Raw genomic sequence first — 19,482 nt, forward strand, 5'->3', positions numbered from 1 at the left:
ATAATTTTTGTGGCATTTCCCTTTACAAATGGGCGCAATTTTTGGTTTTTTACCTCGCTGAACTTTACTCATGTTCCACACTTTGTGTCCATCTTGATACAAATGGAGGTTCTCCGGACACACCCCCTTAACATGTACCGCGTCGCGCGGCTTGCCATAATTTTTGTGGCATTTCCCTTTACAAATGGGCGCCTTCCTAGTCTCTAACCTCGCTGTATTTATCTTTAGAATTGGGCGCTTTCCTAGCTTTTAACTTTGTAGCCTTTATTTCCGAACCTGGCGCGCTTTAAACCTCCGACGCGGCGCCAGCCCTCACTCACATTGGCTTATCCCTGACACACCTTCTGATAGCTCCTGACACGACTTGACGCTTCTGAGTACTAAACCGGGTCTCCTTGGAAACAGCCCAAACAAGACTTTCATTGGCTACCCATCACACGCCCAGTGTCAACTTTGTGAAACGCGATGACGTGCGCTGATCTTGTACACGCATGCCCGTGGTTAAAACCCGGCGTCTGCCCCGGTCACTACACGGGACACTCCCAGGGGAGAACACGGACTACCGTCTCGTTACAGGTGTGTGGGGAATTCTGTTGGTATCTTTATGTAGAGGCTGACTTATGGCATGGGTCCATGTTTATCGAATTTTCTTGGCCATTAACTGCCGTTTCGATCATGTGGCATAGGGGCCACTCTCTTAAAGTTTCTTTGCGACTCGCCCTCTGGGCGCGCGTGTCCTGTTTTACTTTGTTTGTTAACTTTATGCTGTTGGTGGGGTACGGCATGGGTTTTACATTATGGGATTTTGTTATTTACCTGTCCCTTCGACTCAGTAGCATGGGGCAACTTATTTATAATAAACTATACACTTTCTGTGTTTCGCCTTTTGGGCGCCATTGTCCTTCCGACTGTGTGGCAGCTGGCCACTTCTTTAAAGCATTTCATTTGACTTGAAATTTAGGCATTTAATTTGACATGCGATGTTTTCCAAGCTCTTGTGTTCTTGCGCAAGTCACTTTTACTACTTGGTTACCTTATTAATTTCCATTTACCATAATTTCGCCCAAGTCAGTGTGTACCAAGCATACACACTTGTTGCCTATACAGGGTTTCCCGCACATCAAAGGTGGGCTGAATCTATATTGGTGTTTTCGGCTTTCTCCTTCTGACGAACCAATGCCAGCTTTACAGGCATTTTTCAATTGCACGATTCGGGTCCTTTTTGTGTTTGATTATTTAGTCGAATGCAGTGGTATCTTGAAACTCAGGGACAAACTCACACTTTGTCGTTCATACACCTTAAAGAACGGGACATCAGAATCTTGGATTTGTGTCAAATTTGGAATCATTTTAAATGCTAATAAGCACTAGTTATTTATACATCTATTCTGCTTTAACAGATACGTCCACAGTGCCCTTATCAAGGTGGTACTGAATGACTGAAAAGGACTGTTTACCCAACACAATTTACAACGGTTTCGTAACCTATCGAGAGACGACTTCTGGTCTACATGAACCCCGGCTTTATTGGATTGCACTTGCATTGTCACTCATGGTACGTGTCCTCCTATGTCCTATATCGCAGATACACACCTGCTTAGTCCCCTTCCCCCAGCCCTTTTTTCTCCCCTTTTTTCTTCTCCCCTATTTATGACATAATCATCTATATATCATGGGGCAAGATGGGATAGAAAGACACAAACCTTTGATAAGAAAATGATGTTTCAGATAGGGACACCCTGATTAAACCATTCGTTTTTAGTAAATCAAAAGCTTACCCGCATCAGAACCATGGCGTTACAACTGTGCATCTTTCGTTACTAATGCAAAACAAAATATTCTTTTGTGTAAGGTTATACGTCATTTTCTCATGGTAGTGTTTTGTTTGACATATCAACAAGACAATGTATATTCCTGATGTGTCCTGTGCATTCACTTTTAGTTTGTGTAAGAAAACTATTGCAAAAAAGTTTTTTAATTGATGTCTTTTATATGTATTTTTAAATGTTGTGTATGGTGCGTCTACTTATGTTATGTTTCTCTGCATCTTTCCAGCCCTGACGAAGTTCATTCTGAACGGAACGCGTTGGCTGAGGCTTTGTTTCAACAACTGAATTAAAATAAAGACTTTGTTTGTATATCAACTACAGACCACTTGGTGTAATTTACTGACAAACTTACTTGGTGGTGCACCACCCCAAACCCCTGGGCGTTATAGTTAGCTGGACATTTTCCCCATACAAAACCCTAGAAATTCCCCCGTTATAGTTAGTTCAGCTAACTATAACTCGTGCCCCCGCAATGCACTGCTGATGACGTCACATATTACATCACTCATGACATGGTCAGTGACATCACTGATGACATCTCAAATGACATCACTGATGTCATCACTGATGACGTCATCCATGTGATAAATTAGTGCATCTTCTCACACCCTAATATAACCTTTGATACACCGACTCAAAATTTCAGACGGCCATTTTGAAAACCATAGATACTCCAATACCAATAACTACACACCCACTCATTGACTCTTAGGTCTACATACATCTCCACTCACTCACCTGTACAGTCACTCATACTTACAGTCACTCTGTACAGGACTATCATATGCATTTATACATCTATATAGACACTCACACACCGCCAATCATCCATTGAGGTACTGTCACATCTAGTCAGTCATGCAAATAATTAATCACAGTCCAATTTACTCACCTATACAGTTAAACACACTCAAGTTCGCTTACTCATAAAAATACTAACAAAGTCTGACGCTCTTATACAATTACTGATAGAAGCACACACTCATCCATACAGCCACTCCCAAAATCACACACTCTCACATATAGATAGTTATATACTCTTACACACATATACACTGCGTTTCACATATGTAGTTACTGACAAATGTACAACTGAGATATACATTCAATCACTAACACACCCTTACATACAGTCACCAAACTATACAGTCCATCACAGATGCACTCTTAAAACCATGCACCCACTGAATCACCCACTCACACATCTATGCACAGAGTCACACGCACCCTACCCACACAAACACTCAGGCACCCATACAGATACTCAGACAACCAATCAATAACCCATATAGACACTCATATAGCTATTCACAACACCATGCAGCCACTTATACAGCAACACACAGACACATACAGACATTCACACAGTTTAGTCACTAGTCTGCAGTAAGATACATTTAATGGCTCACTTATAGAGTCAGTTACGCACCTAGAAAATCACCCATTCACACACTTATACACTCACTCATTCTTCCATAGACCTTTCACTATAAATATATAAAACATATTTAAACTTTACAGAAACACACAATCACTGGATGACATCATCAGTGATGTCATCAGTGATGTCACTGACCATGTCATGAGTGATGTAATATGGGACGTCATCAGCAGTGCATTGCGGGGGCACGAGTTATAGTTAGCTGAACTAACTTTAACAGGGGAATTTCTAGGGTTTTGTATGAGGGAAATGTCCAGCTAACTATAACGCCCCTGAAACCTATGTTTTTTTTAGTGAATATATATATATATATATATATATACACATATATTTCACATAAATAACCATAGGTTTCAGGAACGTTATAGTTGGAAATTAGCATTTAAAAAACCTTAGAAATTCACTGAAATAACCACAGGTTTCACTGCCATTCTAGTTCGTTGGACAATTCACTTGTACAAAACCAGAGAAATTTGGCCGTTATAGTTAGTTCAGCTAACTATAACTTGCGTCCCAGCAATGCACTGCTGATGACGTCACATATTACATCATTCATGACATGGTTAGTGAAATCACTGATGACATCACTGATGACATCTCCCAGTGATGGTGTGTTTCTATACAGTTTAAATATGTTTTTTATATATGCCAAGGTGTATTGAAGAATGAGTGAGTGTATAAGTGTCTGGATGGATGATTTAGTATGTGTCTTGCTGAATGCATGAATTAGTGACTGATACAGATATTCACAGAGTTTAGTTTGGCAGTTGGTGTGTAAGCGGTTGCATGGGTTGGTGAGTAGCTAAATGAGGATCTATATGGGTTATTGATTGGTTGTCTGAGTATCTGTATGGGTGCATGAGTGTTTGTGTGGGTGGGTGGGGGGTGACTCTGTGCGTAGATGTGTGAGTGGAGGATTCACTGGGTGTATGGGTTCAAGAGTGCATCTGTGAAGGGCTGTATGGGTGGGTGAGTATGTGTATGGGTGTGTTGGTGAGTGAATGGATGCCTCAGTGGTACATGTGTGAGTAATTGTGTTTGTGAAAGGCAGTATATGTGAGTGTTGGAGTGTGTAAATTACTATATGTGAGAGTGAGTGATTGTGAGAGTGGCTGTATGGATCAGTGTGTGTTTGTATTAGTTATCGTATAAGAGTGTAAGTATGTGTTAGTATATGTTTGAATAAGTGAGGTGGCGTGTGTATAACTATATAGGTGAGTAAATGGGAGTGTGATTGATTATTTGCATGACTGACTAGGTGTGTGAGTAATTCTATGGATGAGTGGTGGTGTGTGAGTGTCTGTATAGATATCTGATTGCATATGATAATGCCGTCTTGATGGTTGATTGCATGTATGAGTGACTGTATGGGTGAATGAGTGGATGTGTGTGTAGACCTAGGAATTAGAGAGTGGGTATGTATTAACTGGTATTGGTGTGTCTATAGTTCCGAAAATGGTAGTCTGTATTTTAGAGTGGATGTATCAAAGGTTATATTAGGGTATGAGGAGGTACATCAGATCATCAGGTAGATGATGTCATCAGTGATGTCATTTGAGATGTCATCAGTGATGTCACTGACCTTGTCATGAATGATGTAATGTGTGACGTCATCAGCAGTGCATTGCGGGGGCGTGAGTTATAGTTAGCGGAACTAACTATAACGGCCGAATTTCTCTGGTTTTGTACGAGTGAAATGTCCAACTAACTATAACGTCCCTGAAATCTGAAAAAATTGATAATTGAGTTTGACATTATAGTTAAGTATGCTTTCTAATTTTCTCATAATTTTGAATTGCAATTTTGCAAAATGTTGATTAGAAATAGCCATATTGCACATTTACAAATGGCGCATTCCGTGATGATGTATTGCGCAGTCCCTCTTCTATGTTGACATACGGATGTTACGCATGTACAAATAATGGCGGTCTCCCGGTATGTCGACAAACACCGAGGAAGGCAGTTCGCCGAAACGCGTTAGTTTGATTCGGAATAAATATTTCCCCCGAGCGTCTCCCGAGAGTGCTTATTTCTCTACATGAAGAGGATTTGGAGCGTTGATAATTTGTGGATTGCACCGCCACAGTAAGAGCACCCGCCCGCGAGTGAATTCCCGAAAAAAAGGTGCAACCTGAGCGTATATATATATATATATATATATTATAATGCAAGATGGGTTACAGGTAAATTGCCCGGCGCCCCACAGTCTCAGACACTGGTCCCCACCAGTGTTATTTATATATAATCAGCACAAACAAATCTGAGAAAACCGCATCTTCATAATCTAGGTATTGAAAAAAGATTCATCTTCTTATTCATTCATCTTTTGGTGTTTTATTCTTATTTTCTTTGAAGTCAAATTTACAAAGAGGTATCACAGTAATGCCAACACGTGTTTCGCGCACACTGCGCTTCTTCAGGGCTGTCATACAAACACAAATTGATATGCTTTAGAATCATAGAAAAATTAAAACAAATTGCTGTGGCTACACATATACAAATTGCTATTGTATTCTTATCCAAATTTACAGCTGAATGAGTCTATACATTTTTCATCTCATTCAACACTAAGAACATCATTCTTGACTTCATTTTATAGAAGTTTCTCTTTTTTATTTATATATTCAAAGAATATATTAAACAAATTAATCAGTAAAATCCCCACAAGAGGAGAGGGGTTGCATAATTATAATACATATGATCTTTGGTTTATGTAACCTTTCAACTGTTCCACATCCGTGGCTCAAAATTAAAATTAAAATTACAGTTTTGTCTTAGGCTGGAGCATTTTTTACCTCTAATCTGTTGCTAGTCCCATTTCTTGAAATATATCTTAAAGAAAATCCTCTGTAAAGATGTTGAGTCCCCTTTATAAGCATAGGTTCCTAAAACAACATGTACTGATTTAAACCCAATTTATTTGACTTTTTAAAGGTTTTCACTATTGATATTTAAACTAAAATGTTGTCTCACCTTAGTATTATATATATATATATATATATATACACACACACACATAGCGTTTGTTTTTTTAACTGAGCAGTACTTAGTAATTGGGTTTAGGGTCAAAGAAAACGCTAATAAACATTATAAGTAATAATTACGAGCATAAAGGACGTATTGTTATTTTCTAACTACCAGGATGTGTTGCTGCAGAGGACTCCCGCCTCCCTCAATCATGAATAGAAAATAACAAGCAAACAAATATGTTATAATGAATTTAAATACGGTAAACCACACTAAAGAGTTGGGAAACGGAAATGTCAAAAAGAAGGGATATGTTTTAATTCCAAACTTGGAATGAAAAAAAATTGTTAAGTACTAACGCTTCCCCATAGACACAGTTTGGGATAATCCCTTTGATACATCAGATTTTAAGTTCCGAAGGAGACTGGGCTCTGGCGGCAACACTGGGGAGAGACAGGGACTCATTAAAGGCCTCTTTGTGCTCCTAGTACACACAGAAAGAGAGAGCGTCCAATAATACACAGCATTTCATTCCACTTGGGGAAATACCTGCAGTCAGAGCTGCTGCTGCTCAGCCTGGCACTGCCGCCTATCAGTAAAAGTTATTTAACTTTCCCACGACTTTGCTCCCCTAGTTTCGCTGTCACAGCTCTGTCTGACAATGGAGCAATGTGTCAACAGAGGGGGCGGCTCTCCCCATGGCCCAGCTGATGCCAGGGGCTGTTGTGTATTAAATGAGCCATATGGAATTTATTGTGCTTTTATCAGCAGCGGATTGTTACTTAAAAGTGCTTTTTGGGCCACGGACATCTGTTCTCTGTATGCCACTGGGCTGGGTGGGGTCCCTGGATGGGCCCTGCATACACCTAAATAGGGTCCTCCCCAGGCAGGATCCTGCACACACTTTGGTGGGGGTAAGCCCCCCGCCGGGCCGTATTTGCTCTCGCACTAAGTGGCTTTTTATGGAGCCCATCAGAGCCTTAATCGCGCAAATACCTGCTTTGAGCAGACAGATTTGTTTGAACAGTAAGCTCAATTTCCTCCATCACTTCAATTAAAAGCAAAACTGCTACCACTGACTTTTGTCCTCGTTGATTCTCTGAGGCCAGGTTGTGAGGGGAGGGGGGTTGAGCTGTTTGCTCCACCTGCCGCAGTGTCAATTCAGTCTAGTACAGTAAGCACTGCTTTTTAAAGTACCCCTGGCTTCCCTGTTCTGCATAACTAACCAGTCCAGGAGAGGTTTTTTTTTATCCCTTTCCATTAAACTTGTTTGATATCTCTGCTCAGTCCATCTGAAATGAAATTACTAGGTACAGTCGCTCTAAGCTGTCGACTTTCGAGAAATATAGTCACTCTCTGCGGAGTTCTGGGGACATTCGGTGTTGTTGTAGCTGTCAAAATAAATCCACCTAGGCACGCAGAGCCACGAGGGCTGGGGGGACGTGCATGCCTGCTCCTTGGGCATGCTTCAAGGTGCAGGTGACCCGCGGGATGCTTTTAGCAGAACCAGCCTTCACAAGAGCACCTCAGCTAATGGCAGCACTCACACTGTAGCACACGCGCACTGCACGCTGCAGCACACCCCAGGAAGTCACTGTGGTGCTCACTCTGCCGTGCAGCACTCGCGGCTCCCCGACTCACAGCCTCTCTTCCCAGGTTGCGGCCACTTACCTGCACTCGCACTTCTGTCAGGTCCAGCCACATAGCCAACTCCTCCCTGCAGAGGCAACATCAATATCCGCCAAGATTTACAAATATAATGCATTATGATACAAAATGCCCTACTATACATGTAGATCATTGAGCATAAAAGACGTTATTTGGGCCCACACATAAATGTATATCAAAGGTTTGTTGTACAAATAGCCGTTTGCCTTTTGAGGCTTCTTAAATGAACACTGTCATTCCTGACTGTGTATAATACAGTTCGTTAGCTGTGTCTCCTGCCATCGGCGACCTCTTTTTGGAAATGTGCAGACCCCGCCATCTTACTCCACATGTAATAGCAAACCCAAGGATCCCTTTTTATAGCCGGTATAATTGCAATGCACAGACTTCTTCACCGTAGGTCCAGCTCACAGCCGGTGGGAAAGTCGAAAGGATTACTTTCATGCTGATAGCCTCACCCAAACCACACCCCATGTAAAGCACTCCTCAGACAGACTGCGAGCTTCCCTTGCTGGGATTTGGTTACGTGTGTATCACATGAACTGTGTCCACTGGTGGTGTGTGGGGTAAGTAAGGGACATATCATGATCTTCCTTCCCGAGAGTGTCCTTTCCCACCATACCTTCTACTGGTGCTGAAAAGAGAAGGCCTGTGACTTAATCCATGAGTGAATATATGAATCGCCTTCTGAGCGGGCACTCCACTTGTGCCCATCACCCCCTAGGCCTGTGTAGCATCGCGCAAGCAGCAGCTGATTTGGGTATGTGAGAGTGCCCTATCCTGACAGTGTTGACATGTTCCTCTCTCAAACGGGTTCATTGCTTTTAAGAAGTGATCCTTTTTGTCTGGTTTACTTAGCACCCCCAGCCCAGCTCCATTTATATTGGTTCTAAGGACATCCTCGGAGGGACAGGGGAGGGTTCCACTTGTACTTGGGAGGTGTAATTGATACTCTGCAAGCCGGGTGACGATGATTTGAACTTGAGAGGAGGAGATGAGGGGATCAAGACCGCAGAGGCCCCAATCCTGCGGTGCCGAGCCATGCCTGGTGCACAGTGGCAAGCAGCACAAACCGCACATTAGTTGACAGCCTAATGACCAAGATTATAGGCCGGGGGGTAGGAGGTCTTGCCTGTTGTCAGTGAAGGAAGGAGAATACAGAAATAACGTGCCTGTAAACAGTCTTTTCTTTTTGGTGGCATTTAGGATTAATGTGTCACCATGCATTCTGTGAACATGTTCTCTAGTGTACAACATCATGCCAACACCCCACTCTTTGCAGTTTACAGCATAGAACCTTGATTTCAAAATACCCAGCGCGAAGGAACTTTTGCACCTTGGTCCTACCTTTAGTTTTACTAATAACTTCATTATTATCTAATTTTCTCATTTGTAACCATGACCCCTAACTCTTTTAAGCTATTTCCTACATTTACTTCCCAAAATTCTATCTTTTAACTACCTTATCCTGAAATTCTCTTTTATTTTGAGACATCTCCTTTGTTCGCCGCTGCCTCCCGTTACCCACACTTCTGACCAGCGCCTGAACCTGCACAAATGCTCTTCCCCTCACCTTGTGCCTATGTGTGGCTCGTAACTGCTGACGGCTTTGTGGTAAGGCCTCTTCTGGGGACCCTTTCTAGGTTATCACTCGTTCCCCTGTGGATGCCTTATTTGCCAAAAGACCTGCGAGTGCCTCTTGCCTGTCAAGGGCCACAGAGAGTGTCTCTTCTGGAAGGTTGTCCCTAACTCTTCCCTTCGTCCCTCAGCGGATGCCCCCACCCCGTCTGCCCCTCTTCTCCATACACCCTATGTGGGTGCCCCTTATACCCTTGGCCCTGCGGGTGCCCATCAGCCGGCGAAGCGGCCCTAGTCGAGTGTCTTTCCGAAGGGCCCTATAGTGTCTATCTCTTTTCCAGACCTTCTGTTGGTGCCCCAGTGCCCCCATGCACCTAGACCTGCGGCTGTGTCTCGCCTGGTGAAGTGTTTGTGTAGAGTGTCTTCTGGAAGGCCCATCCCACCTAGCTCTTCAACACGTCCCCCAGTGGATGTCCCAGTGCCCCATTCCCCACTCACCCAGATGAGACATCAGGGCTAGAGTGTCTTCTAAAAGGTCCACCCATGTCTAGCTCTTCACCCTGTCCCTGTGCACCACTATGGAGGCCGCTTTACTCCACACCTCTGCGTGTGTGTCCATGCCCCTGTCCCTGTGGTGCCTCTCACATGGTAAATAGGTCCCGGGAGCATGTCTTCTAATCCAGAGGGCTCTATCCAGCTCTTCACCCCGTCCCTCAGTGGATACCTCTGTGCTCCTCAGCATGTGCCCCCATACCCTTCTCACCTGGTGAAGACGTTGAGGTAGTGCGTCTTATGAAAAGCCCTCTCCAGCTCCTCCAGTTGGTAGCTAGTGAAGGTAGTGCGATAGCGCCGCTGCTTTCACTTCAGCATGCCCTCTTCAGAGTCACTGCCCGCGAACAGGCACATGCTGTCCTCGCTGTCCTTGACATCACCATCCGAGGAGTGCAACAGTGGGTCCTCCTTGGGGAAAAGGTCGCAGTTGGGCTGCTCTGACGGGGCAGGGGCCTGAATGCTGCCAGGGGCGGGGTGCCCCAGGGGTGGCTGTTTGCTTGCCTCCCCCTCGTCTTCGTCCATGTCGTCTTCACTCTCATCGTCGTCTTCTTCGTCGCCCAGGCACTCGGGAGCCCCCTGGCGGTCGGGCTGCTGGCAGGGCACTCTGTGTTTGCGGTAGGACTTGCTCCGGCGGATGCTGACCTGAGGGGCCTGGCTGATCTTCCAGCCGCCCTCCCCCAGCAGGAGCAGGCACGCAGGCTGCTCCCACGTGGGCCTAGGCCCAGCCAGATCGGGGAGAGGCTGTAGGGCCAGCCGACCCCCACAGGGCCCTGGCCCGTACAGGTGCCTCACCTTGGGGGGTAGGTGCTATTCGGCCTCGAAATCTGCCCCGGCACTTCCACCCATGGGAGACCCTGCGGAGAGCAAAAGGGTAGGGAGAGAGAAAAGGGGAGGTGAAAAATCAACAGGGGACTTGAGATGCACAGCAAAATGCATAGGAACAACTGAAAAGCATTGTGTCCTAATTTTAGAGTGCGATGAGACTGGCCTACACATTGGTGTAGTTAGGCAGATATTACACCAGTAGACATAACATGACGTGTATTTGTAAAACGCCTGTTCACCCAAGTGTATCTTGGTGCTGAATAACAGATGTTTATTTAGTGGTACTCATTTGATCGACCTCCGATGGATGAAAGGCTGAGTGGACCTGGCGGGATATATAACTGTGACACTGAGGTCCAGGCATTAGTCCACTAAGGGATGCCGGTATGAGTTAATGCTCCATAGACGCCTGAGTGCGGTATAATAAAAGTAATGGAAGTGCTTTGAAATAGGGGTATCTGTGACGAATAAAGACCCGTTTGGCATGGTGAAAGCTGGTATGTGTGCCCTTGGCTCCCCACCGCCAATCCGCATAACAAAGTCAATTGTCCAGTAAGACAACTATTAATCCTCATGCCCTGACGAAATTGCCACGATGAGGCAAAGGCAATGAAACATGTTGGCCTACTTTGACAAGGTTTGCAACATGCTGTGCTTTTAATTTGAGTAAGCTCACGAATGTGAATAAAGAGGGCTAAGCTAACTGTCTTATCTCAATTTCATTTGTGGGACACATTGTGCTGAATAATTCACGGGGTGTTTTTTGTTCTGGAGAAATCCATCTTTACTTTTTCACTCTTTCTGTCTTCTTACTGGACACAAATTCAGTTTTTTTCAGTGAGTAAGCAACCTATGATGATAAGCGTGGGCATGCTGGTGAGAACCTTCTGGTAGCCTCCATGGTGTTTCGTACGTGAGGTGCTTTCCCACACTTTCACATATTTTTTAAGTGTCCTATACTCACATATTGTGGTTGAGGGTATATTTTTGCGGATTCTGTTGATTTCATGAAATTTGAATGTTTGGGGTATCTAAGACTGGCCTAAACTGACAAATTACCAGCTACTGGGTGGAGGTAGACACCCCCAAGATAAACGCCTTTCCTCTGTAAACATTTCTGCCCCTTTAAAAGCCAGGCCTTTGTTGTTTAAGTGATTAGTCCACTAAGCCACCAGACCCGTGGCTTACTGGACCTAGAGATTGGTCGCCCCTGACCACCTGGTGCAGCCCATGTGTACCCGAACCTAGATGAACTCTCACTAGTGACTGGAAGGGCATTTATGTTGAGAGATGGTAGCAGCATCACTTATTGCAGTAGTTGGTAACAGTTCATGTATGGTTTCAGATTGTATTTATCACAGTGTCAAGTCGCTCCTACAAGTTCCAAAATAGTCGTCTCGGTTTATTCTCCTCTCCGCAGTGGTCCCTCTTATCCCACCTCCCATGACCATTCTAAGTTCGACTACAAGGGGTCCCGCCCAACTAGATCCCAAACTAGTGAACAGTTCAGCGGGAAACTGGGGGCATATCAACAAGCAGGCGCTAAAAAATTATCGCCGCTTTTGCAGCCGTTTTCGGCCGAAAAGCGGCGATAATTTTATCGCCTAATCAGCAAGGTCACGCTAACGCGTGAAACCTTGCTTTAACATCAGGATTCCTAACGCCCAGCTTTGCATCTCTAATGAGATGCAAAGTGGGCGTTCCTGACCTGGCATGACAGGAGAAATGTCGCTAAGCTTGGAGTGTTGGCAGCCAATTAGAATGAAGCTCGTGGTCGGGATGGTTCGCAAACCCACCGCTGCCCTAGATATAGATATTTTTTCTTTTTCTAATTTCTCAGGAACTACCAAATGGATTTGCACCATTTAACAAAAAGGACTCTTTCTGAACTAAGGGCCACCTTTTTGCCAAATTTGGTGTAATTCCGTTCAGCAGTTCGGGCTGAAGCTTTGTCCAAAGTTTCCTATGGAAAATTACATGGGGAAAACGCGTTTTGGAACCCCCTTTTTTCTCGGCCCCCGCTTGACGAATCACCCCAAAGCTTTTAAGACAGGAGATGCCCGGAACGCCCCACTAGTTTTGAAAATTTCACGAAAACAAAAAAACGCTTTTCCTTTGGAAACTAGGTCGTTACTCCAACTACCTCCTGGTGATAAATGTATGCAAGTTTATATATATTCACTGAAAAAAACATAGGTTTCACACACGTTATAGTTAGGAAATAGCATTTAAAAAACCTTACAAATTCACTGAAAAAACCATAGATTTCACCCATGTTATAGTTAGCTGGACATTTTACTCGTAAGCCATACCGCCACTTATACACCAACATACAGACACATACAGACATTCACACAGTTTAGTCACTAGTCTGCAATAAGATACATGTAATGACTCAGTTATAGAGTCAGTCACACACCTAGAAAATCATCCATTCACACACTTATACACCCACTCATTCTTCAACAGGCCTTTCCCTATATATATTAAACATATTAAAATTGTTCAGAAACACATACTCAATGGATGACGTCATCAGTGATGTCATCAGTGATGTCATTTGAGATGTCATCAGTGATGTCATGAGTGATGTCACTGACCATGTCATGAGTGATGTAATATGTGACGTCATCAGCAGTGGATTGCGGGCGCGCGAGTTATAGTTAGCTGAACTAACTATAACGGGGGAATTTCATTGGTTTTTTACGAGTAAAATGTCCAGCTAACTATAACATGGGTGAAACCTATGGTTTTTTCAGTGAATTTGTAAGGTTTTTTAAATGCTATTCCCAACTATAACGTGTGTGAAACCTATGGTTTTTTCAGTGAATTTGCAAGGTTTTTTAAATGCTAATTCCTAACTATAACGTGTGTGAAACCTATGGTTTTTTCAGTGAATTTCAAAGGTTTTTTAAATGCTAATTTTGGATTTTTTTAATATATTTTTTATATATTTCTTTTACAAAAATTTCCCTATGTATACATTTATAAATTATCTGTATCCTTTAATTTTGTGTGGGTCATTTTTTTTTTACTTTGACTTTGGATAAAGTTGAACAGCATAGTTAATATCTTCTATTAACTTATGTCCACTTTATTTCATTTTTTTTTCTATACATTTTTAGGGTGCGCGCACTGAGCGCAAACCTAGTACGTTTGCGTACGTTTTTCATGTATGCAGGCGTACGTTATCTACGTATGCATACATACGTTTTAGTGCGTGCTCGCAGCGGGCACCTAATACGCATGCGTATGTTTTTTGTGTACTCATGCGTACGTTATATACGTACGCATAAGTACGTACACATGCGTGCGTCGTATGTGCTCCACGTGCTACACTCGCGTATACGCATAGAGTACGCGTGCTGACGTTCGCACATGCGCGCATGCTGCGTATGCGCGTTATGTACACGCATAATACTTATGCGCATGCGCGCGAACGCGTTCGCGCATGCGTAATTGCACGGTGCGCGCTCTGAGCTTGCTCCGTGCACGCACCTCGGGTTATGCGATTAATAAAACAACACTTTTAATTGATTTTCATTACTTTCAGTTTCAGATTGTTTCAACACCACACCCAATCCCCTCATGGCAAGTCATGTGATCAAGAAACATCACTTTTCATTGGTTCAAAGTACTTTCAGTTGCAGATTCTTCCAAAACTACACCCACTCCCCTCATTATTAGTTCTGAATCCCTTGGAGAAGGAGCTACTCTGTTTTTGTGAGACAATGGCAGAGCACCAGCCACCTTCTCAGAGTGAGCAGGACACTCTTGAGAGACAGAGGCAGAGGAAGCAGAAAGATTCCTTTATATGGCAGTTTTTCACTTTTCCTGAGGGACAAAAGAAGGTGAATGCACCAAAGGTCACCTGCACACTGTGTCACCGCACCTTGTCACGTGGGAATGCTAATAAGAAGTACTCTTTTAGTAGTCACACTATTATGAGGCACGTTGAGGCAATGCATCCTGTGACTTTTCATCAAGCTTCTGGAGCAAACCCTCCCCCTGCTCAGCCGATGACATCTGCAGCAGCTCAGCCGAGCACATCTTCGGCAGCTCAGCAGAGCACTTCTTCTGCAATGGTGCCTTCACCTTCTAACACACCTCTGGATATTCGTCCTTGTTTTGGGAGGATGAGTACACGGTGCATGGATTGTGCTACTCTTATTACTATGGGTGAGAGCAGTATTGATCTCATTCAGAGGAAATTTGAGGAGCACCCTTGCACTAGGCCATAGTTTTTTTATTTTTTTTTTCGTTTTTTCTTCCTCTGTCCCTACATTAACTCAAGGGCTCTTTTTAGAGCCACCTAAAATCAAAACATAAAAACTTGTTTTTTGAATCTATTTGTCAATTTTTTTTTTGGGGTGCGCGCACCCAATGACGTTTTTTTTTTAAAAACCCATTTTTTTCTACTTTAGTCTTGATTTTTATTTCTATTTTTTTAAATGTTTTTTTTCGGGTGCACACAGAGTGCGCGCACATCGCGATGTTTTTTAAAAAAATTCAAATCTTTTTTTTTGCCCTTCGTGGTCCTACTGTGACCCCTGACAAGAACTCCCTACTCTTGAGGTTCTGGACTTTTAAGAGTCCAGAGGTGTCAGGGAAACAACACCCGAAGACCCCTGAGTTCCTCCTGTCCCGGTGCACAAATAAACAGAGACACGGGCTTCTCGATGGCGGCGTCAAAGACCAAGGTTTATTTACTGCAGGGACACAGAAATCATAGGAACCACACAGAGGCAGAATCTACGAGACTGTTCAAATTGCATTAAGTGGGTTACTCTTTAAATATACGCAAAAATGTCTTTAGGCTACATTACACGAATATTTCTCATGCCCAACCCGGTATCCCAAACAAACAGTAAATTTGACATCAAACAATAATTAGTCGTAGGTTTTCGGTATTCGATCAGGTCCTCTCGACAGTTTTCCATTCTTTGCCCGATCCTCCCCATCATAAAAATCGTAACCTCCCCATTGTAAAAGCCCAGAAGGTAAGGAGCAGAGCCAGGTGCAAAGGATTGAAATGTAGGATAAGAGGTGTTTATGGATCATAAACGGGCATGGCTACCGTCTTCGGCCTTTCAGTCAGGACAACGGACACGAGAACCAGTACAGCAGGACTGGCCTCAGGCAAGGGGAGGTAGCTTGATTCTGCCTAGTCATGCAGCGTCAGCCTTTCTCGGGGCTCGAGCTTACGTGTCCTTAACAAGGTGACTCTGCCGGGGTCATCGTCCGTTCATTGACTATGTGAGGGCAAGAAACAAAATGGATGCCGTAACTAAAATGGATGCCACGACTTTACCACAGAGTGCCCTATTTCTCAGTGAATTCATGCTAGTTGAGTAGCGAAAACACTGTCATGCATGCAATGGGTCATTTGCGGTTCATTGGTACCAAAATCGTGTCAGTACTACGATACCGAATTCACGGGTTCGGATCGCTACAGAACCTCAGACCGTCCTTTTGCCCTTACATAGGCAATAACTCACTCTATGTCAGAGTCCATCTCTATGTTCATCAGGTCACTGATATGTTGTTGGAGCATTACTCTATCCCGTGGCGTATCTCTAAAAACAGGTGGTCTTCTTACGCATGTAGAAATGCAGAGATTACATAAGGCAGGACCACACTGAACAATGAGACAGCACGAAAATAAAAATACTAATGCAACACCAGTGACTATCAGAACCTTCCATCCCCACGCAGACAACAGGCTCCAGAACCATCCCATTAATGACCAGTCACCTTCCTCTACATGAATAGAGTCAGAAATCTTATGTAACTTAGAGATGGCCTTGTATACTGTTGGCGCATTATCTGGAATAAAAACGCAGCAACTTGATTGGATCATCTTACATACTCCACCTCGATCTGCAAGTAACACGTCAAGGACCATACGGTTCTGTAACGTCATGAGGCGATCCGCTTGAAGCTCAGCTGTCAGGTTACTAAGAGCACCCGCCGTTTCAGTGATAGTGGATTCAACTACCCGTGTTAGTTGACGTAAGTTTCTACTGTTGGCCATAGGCCCCCAGAATGGGAGGAAACCCTTAAAAAAGTCTCCTGCTTCTTGGCCAGCAGTATCTTCTTTACTGAAAACACCTCTCACAACTCTAGTTTTGTGATAGTCCGGTGCAGCAGTATATGTCGGAGGTAACAGTTGAGCGATGTAACATGAGCCTGAGAAGTCAGCAGGCAGCCATGTGTATGCTCTGTCTTGGCAAACAAAATAGGTACCCTTAGCAGCTAAGAATGCCGGGGAAGACTGTGACGGAAAAACATATGTTTCAATACAGTCACTCTTCCCTAGTCGAGCTTTCGGGTTCCTCCCACTTCCTTGCAAACAGACTTGACCTTGGTGGGGTACGACCCAGATCGGAGTTGAGCTCTTACGTTTGTTCTCACCCAGAGTAATGCCATATTCCGTAACATTCCAACCCATGTAAACTCGCAATTCATCCTTGGGAATGAACGGAGTATTATTGACATCTCTCACCATGTCAGTGATTCCTTTTACCAAGGCTCTATTAGCAGAGTTATACCGGGTGGAACGCGGAGGTCGTGGAGGATAGGTCTCTAGGGCATAAGCGAACATGGTCTGGAATGCCCAGAATGATCCATTATAACTAAAAGGCAGGACCAGATAGGGGATGCCCTTGTCCATGGTATGTGGTATCAAACCACACACCCAGCAGTTTGTTGTGTTGACCACTAGTTGATGTTGGTCCAAGAGCTGAATGAAAGTGTTGTTTATAAACTCAGAGCGTCGAGCTTGCTCGTGGGCAGGAAAAGGATGGAAAGAATGAAGAGAAACAACAGTCGGAGAAACAGGAGCATGGGGAGATACTGTAGATGCAACAGGTGTAAAGATCAACTGAATACCAAAAATAATTCCGCCTACCAAAGTTATTAAAACAATTAGAAGTGTCAGAGTACATTGCATTAGAAAACATTTGCTATACAATATGTCATATAGCTTTGTCTTGTGCACATTTATGACATTAACCCGTCGTAATTCAGGAAGCTCCATCTTCTACAACCGTTCGCAACGGATGGTTTGAACCTGTTAAAAACTTGCCTCTGTTTATCCTGGGAGTTCCCAAGACAAACAGAAGAAACCGACCTAGTGTCTGATTCCCTGCAAATTAAAACAAGGCACACGTTACGACCCTACGGTAACCCAGATGGCAAGGTGAGAGAAACAATAAAAAAAAAAAAAAAAGATAAAAATTTTGAGCAAACTTCCTGACTGAATGGAATGCAGTAAGATCAAAACAGTTTTCAAACAGAAGGGTAATTATGCAATGTCATTAGTTCATAACATGAGAACGTAGATTATATCTGTACTTTCCGGGTCTTGTCTGGTCTTGAAATAGCTGGTCTACAGGTGCGGAAATGTTCGACTCCACAGGTGACAAATGTTCACTTTGTACAGTACTCGGTTCAGGATTCAAAGGAGCGGTTCCTGCTGGGGTGTCAAAGTTCTGTGTTTCCGTTCGTGGGTGGTCCGTTATGTACTCTGCATCACTGAAAGGGATGTGCCTAGGAACAGGTTCTGTCTCGGATGCACCAATTCCCTGTCTAACCCAGTTATCATAGGGGAGTGGAAGAGGGACACGCTTCGTATGGCTGGCGTGCACCCAATTTTTCCTTCCAGCTAGGCGTACTGCAGTTCTTGTTGTGAGGAGGACTTGAAACGGACCCACGAATCTTGGCTGGAGGTTCCGAGTACGTTCAAAGTTCCGGACTACCACTTGGTCGCCTGGTTTCAACGTGTGGCCTGGACTCTCCGGCAGTTTAGTCAAGGATTTGAATACCTGTTGATGAAAAAGGCTCAATTTAGCAGTCAGATCATGAAGGTAATCAATCAACATTGGGTATTCAATCTGTTTGAATTCCTTTGGCCTAGGGACTCCCCAAACATTAGCAGGGCGGCCGAACACAATCTCATACGGGCTAAGCCCTACTCGAGAGTGTACAGTCGCTCTGGTGGACAGTAAAGCTAAAGGCAGTGCGTCTGGCCAAGAGAGGCCAGTGGAAGCTTGAATTTTCGCAAGTTTCAGCTTCAGGGTGCCATTGTACCCTTCAACCAAACCCGCTGATTGTGGGTGATTCGCACTGTGGTATTTTTGGGAAATACCCAGACCCGCACACACACTCTTCATAACTTTCCCTACAAACTCACTTCCATTGTCCGACCAAACAATCCGCGGCATACCATACCTGGGGAAGTATTCTTTTAGGAGGGTTTTGGCAGTGGACATAGCAGTGTTGTCCTTTAACGGATATGCCTCAATCCATCTTGAGAAGGCACAGACTACCACCAGGGCGTATTTGAGATTGTTACACCTGTCCATGTGGATATAATCCAACTGAATCACTTCAAAGGGACAAGAAGGGGGAGCAAAAATGGCCAGTTGGGGTTGGGGTTCCCTTGCCAGGATTATGCATCAGGCATACCATGCAATTTTTCACCACTCTTTCTGCACACTTAGTAATTCCATCGTTCTTCCATACTGGAGCTAACATTTTACAGATCCCTTTCGAACTGATGTGCGCCGCTCCATGCGCCATCGTGACTACTGCAAGTACATACGCATCAGGTAACATCCA

At 44.0% G+C, this 19,482-nt stretch overlaps 1 pseudogene; it reads right to left on the reverse strand.

Annotated features, from left to right (window-relative positions):
• Positions 1-6,637: 6,637 nt before the first annotated feature.
• The window catches only part of LOC146812250 (aristaless-related homeobox protein A-like), a 70,400-nt pseudogene continuing 57,555 nt past the window's right edge, over positions 6,638-19,482 (reverse strand).

The sequence above is a fragment of the Triturus cristatus genome, chromosome 7, assembly GCF_964204655.1.
Source record: "Triturus cristatus chromosome 7, aTriCri1.1, whole genome shotgun sequence".
NCBI classification, from domain to species: Eukaryota; Metazoa; Chordata; class Amphibia; order Caudata; family Salamandridae; genus Triturus; species Triturus cristatus.